General features: G+C 36.2%; 1 protein-coding gene across 21 annotated transcripts in view; it reads left to right on the top strand.

Annotated features, from left to right (window-relative positions):
• Window positions 1-14,064, top strand: part of BCAS3 (BCAS3 microtubule associated cell migration factor) — a 629,185-nt gene that overhangs the window by 98,114 nt on the left and 517,007 nt on the right. The gene's annotated exons all lie outside the window — the stretch shown is intronic.

Genomic DNA, 14,064 nt, shown 5'->3' on the forward strand with positions numbered 1-14,064 from the left:
CAAGAATTAAAGAAAAGCAGAGCAGAGCAGAGACATTAGTAGCTGCACATTGTGGAGGAAGACAGATTTCTAGAGTTGTTATACCATATTATATTCATATAATATGTTCTAAGAACTAAATGAGTTGTGTTTCTAAAATTAAAGAAAGCATGGTAACAATGACTCAACAGATAAAGGATTTCAGTAAGGAGTTAGAAATTATAGAAAACCAAATGGGAATCCTGGAGTTGAGAAGATGCATAAAGTGAGATGATAATCTGGCTAGAGGAACTCAATACTATATTGAAGCCAGCGTGAGAATTAGGGCACTGATGTGTTGACAAAGGTGCTGAAAAAGAATGGGTGTCACAGAGAAGAAGATAAGCTGCTGTGCTGGAGGGAAACTTTGTTGATTTCAGTTTTGCTGATGTTTGGCCCTTTAAGTTCAAGTGCATGTAGACCTGTGGAAACTCCACAGAAAGATGTATTCGTAGAAGGCATTTGCCTACCTGCTGGGTTGGGTTTGCAGTTCTTGAAAGGTTTTCCATTCCTTATCAACCCTGCTAACTGTATGATTAAGGAGATTGTTTTTGTTTTTACAAGATTCATTTATTGAGGGATTATTTTATAAAAAAAAAAATAAGACAAAAAGGAAGAGTAAGGTGATTATATGTAGTTGGTGATGATGTCATTTATTGAGGGTTGAATTTAATGGTATGGGAGTCATATTAGTTAGGGTTCTCCCTAGAAACAAAACCAGTATCATGTGGGATATATGTGTGTGTATGTGTATGGTGAGAGAGAGAGACAGAGACAGAGACAGAGAGAGAGAAAGAGACTGGATAAAGCACACTCATATTATAGAGCATAATCTGCTTAAGAATCAAACTTTACTGATTTAAATATTAATCTTACGTAAAACTACCTTGACAGAAACATCTAGAATATTATTTGGCCAAATCTGGTTATTGTGGCCTAGCCACAGTGACACAAAATTAATCACCATAGGGGCAATGAATGTAGTCCTGATTAAAATAGAATTTGCCTATTTAAGAAAATATATCTATTGTAGACATTTATTTTCCTCTTCTCATTTCTGCTCCTTAAATTATTTCACAGTAGAGGAATCATTCTAGCAAGAGACTTCTATATGTGTGTATCATTTGCTGGGTGGTTTTAAGAGTGGTTATTGATGAATGAAATGCAAAGATACTTTTGAATTAAGTTCACAAGTCATTTCATGGACTGTAACTTCTGTAACTTCTAGCGTGTCTTGTTATTATATATAAGCTTTCTCTTGCCTGCATGCTGTCTTTTTTCTCTCTTGTTTTATACCTTTCTTTCTAATGGAAGATGATGGCAGGAAATACTCATTTTGTTTTCACTTATTTGCTGATCTGATTATAATAAACAACTGTATGTAGCATCTTTGTCTGAATGTTTATTGTCTCAAGGACATTTCCACATAGGATTGTCTTGTGTTTCTTGCAAGTGTTGCATTATGCTTGCTGGTGAATAGAATTTTCTCTCTGAGCTAGTGCTTTGTGAATATGTACACATTTTAAGAGTTAATTCTAAGTGTGCAGTGGGTTAGAAGATGGTGATGTTGAACAGATTAGACACTTTTTAATAACTCCAAAGTTGAATATAATAACGAGTCTAATTATAGGTCAATTCTTTTAAAATCTGTTTCCCAGATTCTGGGATTTAGAAAAAAGTTATAACTCAAAATTTTTATGAGGCATATGCTTGTTGACTATGCTATTATAGCACTGGGGAATGGAAAGCAAATGTTGAATGCCTACTATGTATCTAGTCTGTTACATATTTTCCATTATGTAACATCATTTAATCTTAAAACAAGACTGTGGAGGAGATTGTGCTATTCTCATTTTATACATGAAGAAACTGAAACTAAGTGAGATTCCGTCATAGTTAGTTGTGGACCCAGGCCTTTGCCCACTTGCCAGGTCTGTAGATGGAACATACCTTTGCATTTAGGGTGCCCTAACTTCTTGTTCATGCATCCAACCTTCCTATTTTCTGGCCAGTTATTTTTAGAGTTAATAATAGAATTATTTTAAAATTAGCAAATAAGTTACACACTTATTTAAACAGTAACTTCTTAGTAGAGTTTTTGTTATGTGCATATGTTGTCTCAGTATATTTCTGTAGAAGTGGAGTATACTTTTGTTGTTGATTTTACTTTTATTGTTTTAAACAGAGTGACACATACTGTTACATAGCTACTTAGCTGGAAGTTTTTCAGTGTAAAGGGACTGCCCTGATTTGTTTGTTTGTTTGTTTGTTTTAACACATTGTTTTATTAAATGCAGAGGGGATCTTCTTTGCATGATAGCAGGAACATGCAAAGCACATGGAGATTGGAAAATAGAAGTAGCTAATTTAAGAAATACATAATTTTTTTTGTTGTTTTTATTATGTGCTACATTAATACACTGCATAACCTTCCAGAAGAGGTAGATGATCATAAATGAGTTATTTTTCATCAATCAGGAAAATGCTTCCTTAATCGATGTTCTCCAAACCACATTGCACTGTGGTTACCAAGGCCTAGAAATACTCTTATTTAATGAAGTGTAGTGCCAACTTTTGTCTAATGCAAAGTAATTTCAAGACAGGGCATGTTCCCTCCCCACCCATTCCAATTTTTTTTTAAGTTTATTTATTTATTTTGAGAGAAAGAGTGAGTGTGTGCACGAGTGTGTGAGTGTGTGTGAGTGGGGGAGGAGCAGAGAGAGAGAGAGAGAGAGAGAGAGAGAGAGAGAGAGAGAGAAAGAATCCCAAGCAGGCTCTGTGCTATCACTGCAGAGCCCCATGCAGGGCTCAATCTCCTGAACGGTGAGATCATGACCTGAGCTGAAATCAAGAGTGGAATGCTCAACTGACTGAGCCACCCAGGTGCTCCCACCCCATTCCAATTTTAAATAAAGTAACAAAAATGGAAGGCACTTGAAAGGAGGGTATGAGTTTATCTGAGGTATAGTAGTCCCCCGTTTCCTAGGGGGAGTATGTTCCAAGACCCCCAGTGGATGCCTGAAACCATAGATAGTACCAAACCTTATATATACTGTTTTTTCCTGTACATACGTACCCATGGTAAAGTTTAATTTATAAGTTAGGCACAATAAGAGATTTTTTTTAATTAATTTTTTTATTATGAAATTTATTGTCAAATTGGTTTCCATACAACACCCAGTGCTCATCCCAACAGGTGCCCTCAATACCCATCATCACCCACCCCTCCCTCTCACCCCCCATGAACCCTCAGTTTGTTCTCAGTTTTTAGGAGTCTCTTATGTTTTGGCTCCCTCCCTCTCTAACCATTTTTTTTTCTTCCCCTCTCCCATGGTCTTCTGTTAAGTTTCTCAGGATCCACATAGGAGTGAAAACATATGGAATCTGTCCTTCTCTGTATGACTTATTTCACTTAGCATAACACTCTCCAGTTCCATCCATGTTGCTACAAAAGGCCATATTTCATTCTTTCTCATTGCCACGTAGTATTCCATTGTGTATATAAACCACAATTTCTTTATCCATTCATCAGTTGATGGACATTTAGGCTCTTTCCACAATTTAGCTATTGTTGAGAGTGCTGCTATAAACACTGGGGTACGGGGTGCCTGGGTGGCTCAGTCGGTTAAGCATCCAACTTCAGCTCAGGTCACGATTTCACAGTCTGAGAGTTCGAGCCCCGCGTCGGGCTCTGTGCTGACAGCTCAGAGCCTGGAGCCTGCTTCAGATTCTGTGTCTCCCTCTCTCTCTGCCCCTTCCCCGCTCATGCTCTGTCTCTCTCTGTCTCAAAAATAAATAAAAACATTTAAAAAAAAAAACACTGGGGTACAAGTGCCCCTATTAGGCACAATAAGAGATTAACAACAATAATAAAATAGAACAGTTATAACAATATGCTGTAATAAAAGTTATGTAATGGTCTCTTTCTCTCAAAATATCTTATTATACTGTATTCACTCTTCTTCTTGTGACGATGTGAGATGATAAAATACCTATGTGATGAGATGAAGTGAGGTGAATGAAGTAGGTGTTATGATGTAGTTAGGCTACTATTGACCTCTCATGGTACTTCAGAAGGAGGATCATCTGCTTCTGGATCGTGGTTGACCGTGGGTAACACTGAAATCCAGAAAATGAAACTGTAGGTAAGGGAAGACTGCTGTAGTTTGAATTAAGAAACTCAAGTTTGGGGTGCCTGGCTGGTTGATTTGGTAGTGCATGCAACTCTTGATCTTGGGATCATGAGTTCGAGCCCCACATTGGGTGTGGAGTTCACTTAAAAAAAATAAACTCAAGTTCATAGACATAAAGGTGGTTGATATAAGGAACCATTGAGGAAGGAAAAGGAAAAAACTGAACTAATGGAAAGGTAGGAGAATAATTAAAAGAGAAGTGACTTAATCAAATGGAGATGGAGAAAGCCATACATTCATGCAGTGGCTGCTTGAGATACTGTCTAATGTCACATGCACCCTGAGAATGTTGACTTTATCTTGACTTTATTATCTTCTTGTTATTAAACACAATGCCTTCTATCTAGTAGGCCCTCAAAATATTTATTTTTTAGTGGATAGATTTTAATAAGCTTGCTTTATAGTCATACTAGCCCTTTATTTGAATATTAGTAGCTCCAAAATATAGAAATCATTTTTTATGACTGAGAAAATCTCAGGGGAAGGAAAAATAAAATAAGATAAAAACAGAGAGGGAGGCAAACCATAAGAGACTTTTTTTTTTTAAATATTTTTTAAATGTTTATTTTTGAGAGAGAAAGAGACAGAGTGTGAGTGGGGGAGAGACAGAAAGAGAGGGAGACACAGAATCCAAAGCAGGCTCCAGGCTCTGAGCTGTCAGCACAGAGCCTGATGCAGGGCTTGAACCCATGGACTGCGAGATCATGACCTGAGCTGAAGTTGGACGCTCAACCTACTAAACCACCCAGGTGCCCCAAGAGACTTAATACAGAGAACTGAGGGTTGCAGAAGGGAGGTGTGTGGGAGGATGGGCTAAATGGGTGATGGACATTAAGGAGGGCACTTGTTGGGATGAGTATTGGGTGTTATATATAAGTGATGAATCAGTAAATTCTACCCCTGAAACCAATGCTACACTATATGTTAACTAACTTGAATTTAAGTTAAAAAAAAAAAAAAGTCTCTTAATCTGACAAGCCATACATACTGCACCTGGGTTTTGATACCTTCTTCCAAACCAGTGGTGCACAGTCTTAAGACCTCCTCCTTCCCCCTGTGGAGATGTACAAGATGTGTCCATTGCCATCCATTTCTCTGGCAAATACTTTATTGAGAACCTGTTGCTATGGACATTGTCAGTTGCTTATACTGCTTATTAAATTATTCTTATGAAAAGTCAACAGCATTTTCTTTCGATTTGATTGGATTATAATTTTTTATTTTTATAAATTTATAGTGCCTTTTCAAGGAAGGGGTAATTGCTATGGAAATAATCCTAGTCTTCCTCATATTTTATCCTTTTTATATAAGTATGTTGTAGTTAGCCCACAGTTTTTTGTTTTATTTTATTATTATTTTTTAATGTTTATTTATTTTTGAGAGAGAAAGAGAGAATGAGCAGGGGAGGGGAAGAGAGAGAGGGAGACACAGAATCTGAAGCAGGCTCCAGGCTGTGTGCTGCCAGCACAGAGATCATGACCCAAGCCGAAATTGGATGCTCAACCGACTGAGCCACCCAGGCGTCCCTAGCCCACAGTTTTAAATTGCATTCATGACTATCACTGAAATATATATTTTGGTATCCTAGTAATTTTTAAATTATTATTATTGTTTGTGTGTATGTGTGTATGTGTGTATGTGTGTATGTGATTCCATAATAATTCCAGATAAGCCATTTAGGTTTTGGAGGGAGATTTTGGTGTAATAATATGAGGGGAGGAGAAGTACAGACAGTATACTACAGAATATACACTCTTTTAGGAAAACCAGAGTTCATTGTATACTGTATGCTAAATGGCTCCTAGAATGTAGCAAAAGAGTAACATTATTTAACAGCTGACTGCAGAACTTAAAGAATGTTTAATCATATAATACACTGTCATCACTTTATATACATTATATGGAATAGAGATATGTCCTTTATAATGACAGAATCATAGAAAATTGGAAGTGGAAAGAATGTTGAACATCACATAGTTTGTCTCCTGATAAAGATAAAGAAAATCTTGGGGCACCTGGGTGGCTTAGTCGGTTAAGTGTCTGATTTTAGCTCTCAGGTCATGATCTCACTCTTTGTGAGATCGAGCCCTGCATTGGGCTCCGCACTCACAGTGTGGAGCCTGCCTGAGATTCTCTCTCTCTATGCCTTTCTCTCTGTGCAATTTGCACATTCTCTCTCTGTCTCAAAATAAATAAATAAATTAAACAAACAAACAAAACAAAGCTGTTCCAGAGACTTCTATCATATATCCATTTGGTGGTGAGAAATTCTTGTAAGAGTGAGAAAATTTCCTCATTTCATTTGGTTTGGAATCCCTTATCTCTTATTAAATAGGCACTCTCTGGCCATATTTCCAAGATTGGATTTTAATAATCAGAAAAATTGAAATTTGGCAACCAAAGACATGTAAAAAACATAAAATACCTGTTTTTATCTTAAATTCACCTTGAAAAAAGCAAAGTAAGTTAGCTATATATAAGAGTAAAGTCTTAATTTAAAAATTAAGGACTGTTCATTAAATATAATACAGTTCAAAGGATTAATTTTTTGCAGTTTTTTTTTTTTTTTTTTTTTACAGACTGCCAAAGAGTCATCTTGGATTGGCAGGATTCCATGGGATGGGTGTTTGGTAGCCACTGCCTGAAAGCAGTAGTTATTTGGGTAGAAGTTAAGCACAGTTTCAGTGTCCTGAAGTGTCACTGAAGAGACTTTATTTCATGTTGTGTCTAAAGTAAATAGAAGTTCTGTTAATTAGAAGTAGAAGGGAGATTGCTTGGGATAATAGGTATGCACCGTATCTTTTTGTTGTGAAATGTCACCAATGATTTTACATGTGATACTATGTATTTTGAGTTTTGACTAATTTTCATCCTGTTGTGTTCATGAGGAATGAGGAAATCACATTTGGGGCTGGTATTGCTTCTGCAGACACAAAAGAGAGATTTATGCTAGTCTTCCAGTCTTTGATGTTTTTTTAATACATGCGCTTTCCAAGCAGTTCCTTGGCCTTCTTTCAAGCACAACTCTTTGACTTGCCCATCTCTCTGGTATTTTCCCCTCCTGTGGGTGTTCTGCATTTTCTTCTAGTTCTCTGCATGGCTCTCTGGCTCTCTTTACTACTTTCAAAGAATGGGCTTTTACGTAAAAATCTTTGACATATCACTAATCAGAGCTGCCACGTTGGCATAGCGGTTTTTAATGCAATCAGTCTGTATAGTAGGGTATCGAATATCATGGATTGTTCATGAGCCTCTGGACTTTAGTATTTATTATCTAGAGTATGCCCTATTCATCTAATTGTAGATGTAATGAAATCTTAAAGAAATAAGATGACATTACTATTACTTATATCTTATAATGACATTAGAAGATGGCATTACATTACAGTGCTTTCTCTCATGGACTTAGAGATATACTTTATATATCTTGAAATGTTACACTGCCTTTAGTAAACAAAAGTCATTAGCATGAATGTTAATTATGCAACATTTACCAAGTTCACTTACTTAAAGCAAATTTTTAATTTTCCCGTGGGGGAAGGAAGAGAGCCAGGATACTGCATACTTGACTCACACTTATAAAGTTTTAAAACACATGCTGGACAAATCTGTAAACTGAGACACATATTATTATGTTATATTTTAACCTGGGAAAGTTTTAAAAATGTATTTATTCCAAAAAAAATAGTATCTGAACTATGGACACTCCTAAGTGGTGTGTTGTAAGGTCATATTTACAGATACTGCTGTATATTTCCTTGTGATCCTGAAATTGGCACAAATCTCAAATGGCCCACCAAAATGGATGTATGTAAGTGACCAAACCAAAGGAAAGTTGGCTTAGTTTTTAGAAAGAACTTCCTTATTTGCTATTATATGCTATATGTATTCCTCAAAACCTGTTTTGTTAGGGTCTTGCCTAGAAACAGACGACATACTCAAATTGGATATTTTGAGGAAAGTTACAGTGAACCATGCGGGAGCTGAGACCTTTTACCATTTTCAGACAAGGGGAGAGAGCCATTAGCAGAGCCTGAAAAGGGAGCCCTGTCAGGAGGGTCACATACAGAAGCAGTAGCCTCTGGTGGAAGGATTTGGTAGAGATAGAGCAGTCAGAGGTGTACCAACTTTACTCTCTTTTCTCTAGATGGCTCCCTCAGGCTGAACCCAGCCAGAAGCCAGAGGCTGGGTTCTGAAGGTTCAGAGAGCCCATTTAGCAACCTGTATAGTGTGGGTCAATCTCCCAAGGCAGGAAGCAGGGTGCAGAGAATATAAAGTGTATTTGGAGCAGCACGCTTACATTCAGCAAAATTTCATACTAAAGCAGAGTTTATGGGGAAAACAAGTGTGGAGGAAATTTATGCCATGTTGTAATCAGAGCAATAATCCTGATTCAAAATCAGAACTATTAAAAAGAAAGGTTAATGCCAATAAAAATTACTAGTAAATAAAGAATTTTACCTAGAAAGGAGAGTGAAGATACCTTGTTGGAACGGGGGTATAAGGAAGAGTTGAGATAGTTAGGTTAGCAAAGAAAGAGCAGAATGGACAACGATCAGATAGAAACAAGCTCTAAGTACATCGTAGCCCGAGCACATGGTTAAACTGAGCCATAAAGAACCTGATTCCTCCTGGTTTTATGCATTCAATTGAGCCAGTGTATTCAATTGCTGTTATGTTGTAGCATAAAAAATTAAAATACTGTCAGTTTTATTTATTAATACAACTTCCTTGATATACTGACATAACTCTCCGTTTAGAATTATAAATTGTAGCAAAAAAACCTGTAATGTGTGTGCACACACTTTTAAATGGCTTTATTGAAGTATAACTGACGTAGAATAACCTATATATACTTAAAGTGTACAATTTTGTGTTTGACATACATATACACTTATGAAATCATCACTACAAACAAGGTAAGGAACATATTTATCACTCCCCAAATATTCTTTGTGTCCCTTTATAACTCTTCCCTCCCAGTTCTTTTTCCTCAGATGATTACTTATCTACCTTCTATCACTATAGTTTACATTTTCTAGAGTTTTATATAAATGGAATCATACAGCATGCACTTTTTCTTTGGCTAGGTCACTTTTTCTTCTGTTATACAGCATATTTAATTTGAGGTTCATCTGTGTTACTGCATTTATCAATAGTTCATTTTTATTGCTTACTACTATCTTATGATGATTGATTATCCATTCACCTATTGATGTATCTTTCAATTGTTCCTGGGTTTTGGCTTTTACAAATAATGCTGCTAGGAACATAATTTTCAAGTATTTGTATAAACATGTGCTTTCTTTTCTTTTGGACCGATACCTATGAGTAGAATGGCTGAATCACATGTTAGGAGTGTGTTTTTCAAAGTGGTTGTCCTATTTTTACAATCCTACCAACAGCATATGAGATTTTTAGTTCTACTTCCTCATTAACACTTGGCTTTATCAATCTTTTTCATTTTAGCCATTCTAAGAAATATGTAGTGGTTTCTCATTATGGTTTCATTTTGCACATTGTCAATTTTTAAAAAATCCTCAATCTTCAGTTAATTCTTCTTTCATATCTTCTTATTATTTGACCATTCTGAGTTTGTGACTTTCTGATTCATAGTGGTGTTTCACATCTATAATTGCTTATTTAGTTACAGACTTACCATATGTAATAGTTCTTTAAAATCTATACAACTTTTTCTTGTTATAATAGAGCTTTAACACAAAACGCAGTAATTGAATATGAAATAAGAGTCCTATTTCTACATATGGTTTCAGGTGAAGCTACCACTGCAGCTTAATCAAAACAGTAGTTTCTAGTCAGAATATTCTATCAAATAACTTTTAAAGTACACTACTTCTAATTATTATGGTTAATGTCTTTCAGTGAATCGAACTTCCCAATCCTGCCTCTCCATGTTCTTGTGTAGGCCCCTCCCACTTGAAACTAAGCTTGTTTGTGAGACTTGCTTTAACTAATAATCGATCAGTAAACGTACCACAGTCACATGCTTGATAAATATTTGCATACTGAAGCCTCTACGTCAAGTCATCATCACCAACAGCATGTGAGGGTGAAAGTCCACATGGAAAGAGACTTAACCATTCTTGCTTTCCCAACTGAGCCCAAAGCTCAGCCAACTTAGAAGGTGGAATATGAGCCCAGGAGAGAATGGCAGAACCAGCACCTCCCCAATCCACAGAATCATGGGAAATAAAGTGGTTATTGGTCTAAAGCAGTATGATTTTTAGTGCTTTGTCATATAGCAATAGGTGCATGAACTGTATTAACCATTATTTTTTATACCTGGTGAGAAGGATGATGTGGTAGCACCTTCTTAACTCTTGTCTGTTTTTTACAGCCACAACTTTCAGATGTTGGGAACACTCTATTTTTTTGTGAAATAGAATCTATTGTGACTCCAACTATGTACCTGTGAGATGTGCCTGGCCAGGCCAGCTAGACTCGTACAGTTTGTATAATAAATACATCAGTGGGGCCTGCTCTCTGCGGCCAGAAAGCACCCACACCAGTTTCCACCCAGCTTCCAGTTTCTCACTTTCACAGGATCCTTGCCCACCTTCTTTTCAGTATGTTTGGCCTCCAGCTCCTGCTGATGCTCCTCTGAGCTTCTTCCGGGCTTGCTCAGCTTTCCCTTACCGGTTCATTGTCTCCAGACCTTCCCAGTTGTCTTTGCTCCACAAATCTGGTCTCGACTGGGCGCCAGCCTCCCGTGGTACCAACAGGGCAGCAAAGGGACTACCTTTGTTACTGGGCTCCTGGCCACCCCAGTTATACTCATTGGCCAGCCGTGTGTCCTCACGGCGCTAGGGGACTTGGGTCCTGCCACCCCTGCTGGTCTGGGAACACTCTTGATTTTAGTTTTTATTTTGTCCCAGTATTTCTCTGCTATAATTTTATTTTAATGTGTGATCTGGGAGCAGGGGATCCATGAATCCCAAAAAGGTTGAAAAACTGATGGGGAGAATGGTGTAGATAAAAGAGAAGCAAAGGGAAAAAGCTTAAATCATTAAGCAAAAGATGGTCTTTTTTATGAAGATTGAAAATGGAAATCGAGTTTTAAAAAAGGACATTTTCGTAAGAATTAGCCAACTACTGACCTGGTGTATGTTCTCAGAAATTATATCATGTCATTAGAAATAGTCATGATATTTGAGAACCTTAAAATGTATGTGATGTATTAAATGGAGACAAACTATGAGAAGTCAGTCAAGCTTTCACATTGTACTTTTTTTCACACACGGATTCTTCTTTTATGGCTATGTCAGGTTGAAAAATTTTTTTTTATTATCATAGTATGATGGAAAGGTAATTCTCATTAAACATGTCTCATTCTGATACTGGATATCCACCTGAAAGTAGGTCACCTGAAAGGAGATTTACCTTCCATGAAATGGACTTCCTGATACCTTTTTTAAATCAACAACCACTTACAAACAAGTCTTTCTACTTTGACTAGTGTGATAAACTTTCATTATTTTATAATTAAAGTACAATGTGTATTTACTTTCAGACTAATGTTTGTCATGTAAGTACATATTTAGTATTTATTTACTATCTTTTTCTCTGTGAAAATCTGGATTGGAATAGAACTTATTACAGTTTTTACCATTGAAAGTAATAGAAATGATTTTCCATTTAATGCCTTTTCATTTAGTGGTAGAGTTTTCAGGAACAAATTAAAGTCACTAAGTGAGGCATGCATGTTTAGGTGATTATCTTGTACTGTGGGGTTATAGTTTTCTATTTTGTGGGATTTGGGGGGGTATTTTCATTAAGATAAAATTCTGTTTTTTAGTAGCTTAGTGTGAATGTTATTAATTTCTTTTTTTCTTTTTCTTTTTTTCTTTTTCTTTTGTCTTTTTTGTTCATGATGAACACAGTATGTTTTTTTTTTCTGGGCTAGTTTTAACAATAGTTTTATAGAGGTTAGGAGTTGTGGTTGGAGGGGTTCAGATGTGTTACCTGGTTTCCTAGTGGGTGTATGTTTTTTTCTGTAGATATGGTGAAGTATAGGGTTTCTTTAATAAATGACACCTTGGGGCAATGACTTCAGTTCTTCCTCTTCCCCCCCCCCCCCCCCCCTCTGGTTTTCTGGTAAGACATTTACCTTCATCTGCTTTCTTCCATATTTCCATTTCCTGTTGAGTTCCTGAGGACATGTCTGTTGTGATTCCTCTCTGACTGGCATCTCTGGTCCTGCACTCATTCTTAGCCCTTTCCATTGATTCATTAGTAGACAACACTTTGATCCAACTGATCTGAGACCTGTTTTCAGCAATTCCCCACTTAGGTGAGACTTCTTGCTTCTGGAAGTAAATCCTAGGTGATTTTATCTATGTTCTGCCACTAGTAGGACCTTGCAGTTTCTACTTTTTTCCACATAATCCTTACTGAGCTCTGAGCCCAGAGCTCAATTTTGAATATTTCTGATCTCCCTATGTAAATGTTATTTAAATTTGTTGGTTTTTCTCGTTCTTAGTTATGCTATAGTACAATTCAGGAGTAATTTCATTTGCTTTCCTTGTTGAGATATATATATATATATCTCAAATATATATATATTTAAAGATATTTGGAGATTCAGAGTTAATTGGCCATATATACACACACAAACACATTTTAAAAAAACATTTGGGTTGTATCATTCTTATTTGCACCTTGCTTGTTTTTGCCTTTTGTTAATATGGTGTGTTTTCATTTAACAATGATTATTAATGCTACCTTATGCACATTATCCTATTGTATACATATTTCATGAATATACATATTTTAAAACATTGATCATAAATAGAAAGCTTAAAGCTTAAAATAGGCCATGATGTGCTATCACTAGATCTAAGGATCTCATGTTTAGTTTTGTAAGATTTTGTGTAATAGAATGACGGTAAGGCAAAGAAGAAAGCATTTGTGAAAGGTTTGTTTCCTATACTGTCTGATTCTAAATTTGAGATAAAAAATTAGCCACAAATTTTATTAAAATGGGGCTGTTTCTCCTGCCATTTTACTACAGTGTATGTTTCATGTAGCAGTGTTGCAGAGAGGTGTATTTTCCAAGAGCTACATTTAATTCTTGTCATGTGGTTCTGCCTGATTTTAATAGAAGTCCTTGAGGAACGAACCCACACAAAGTTTTGACCCTTTTTTTCAGAAAGTGAGTATTGAAATCCCTCATTACAAGGAGTTGAGAAGATGTTATCTCTTCTCTTGAATGTGTTTCGTATGTTTTCCACTTTTCTTTAGGATCCATATACTTAAGTATTAGCTGACTAGCAATTCTTGTATTGTTCAAGCAGATTTGGCTATGAGAAATTTAAACATGGTTGATGCCAATTGAAATGATAATATTGTGGATATATTATGTAAAAGTATATTAAAATGAATTTCACCTGTTTCTTTTTACTTTTGTTTAATGTAGCTACTAGGAAATTTCACATTACGTATGTAGCTCACTTTATCTTTTTATTAAACTGTGTTACTCTAACCTTAATTTGGTGTATGGGTATACATATGGATTCTTTCTGATGACCTCTTTGTGGAAAACCATCACAGTTTTTCTCTTTTTCTTCCCCACATTTTCTTGTTACATGTACAGATCTATAGATTCATCTCTCCTGAGCTGTTAGCCAGGAATATTTACAGGAGTTCCTGGAAATGTAGTGTAAGGAAAGATTGCCAGAGGATAATAGTCTATAATGTATAGTTGAAGAAAGAAGCCTTCAAAGCAAACCTTGACTTTATGATATTCTGGATGACATTGAGCCTTCAGTGGCAGCATTTTTAGTATTAATCTAATAAGAATGCTACCTATTGTGATATTTGTGTTTAATGCATC

This window comes from Puma concolor, chromosome E1, assembly GCF_028749965.1.
Source record: "Puma concolor isolate L17-30 chromosome E1, mPumCon1.1.hap2, whole genome shotgun sequence".
Taxonomy (NCBI): domain Eukaryota; kingdom Metazoa; phylum Chordata; class Mammalia; order Carnivora; family Felidae; genus Puma; species Puma concolor.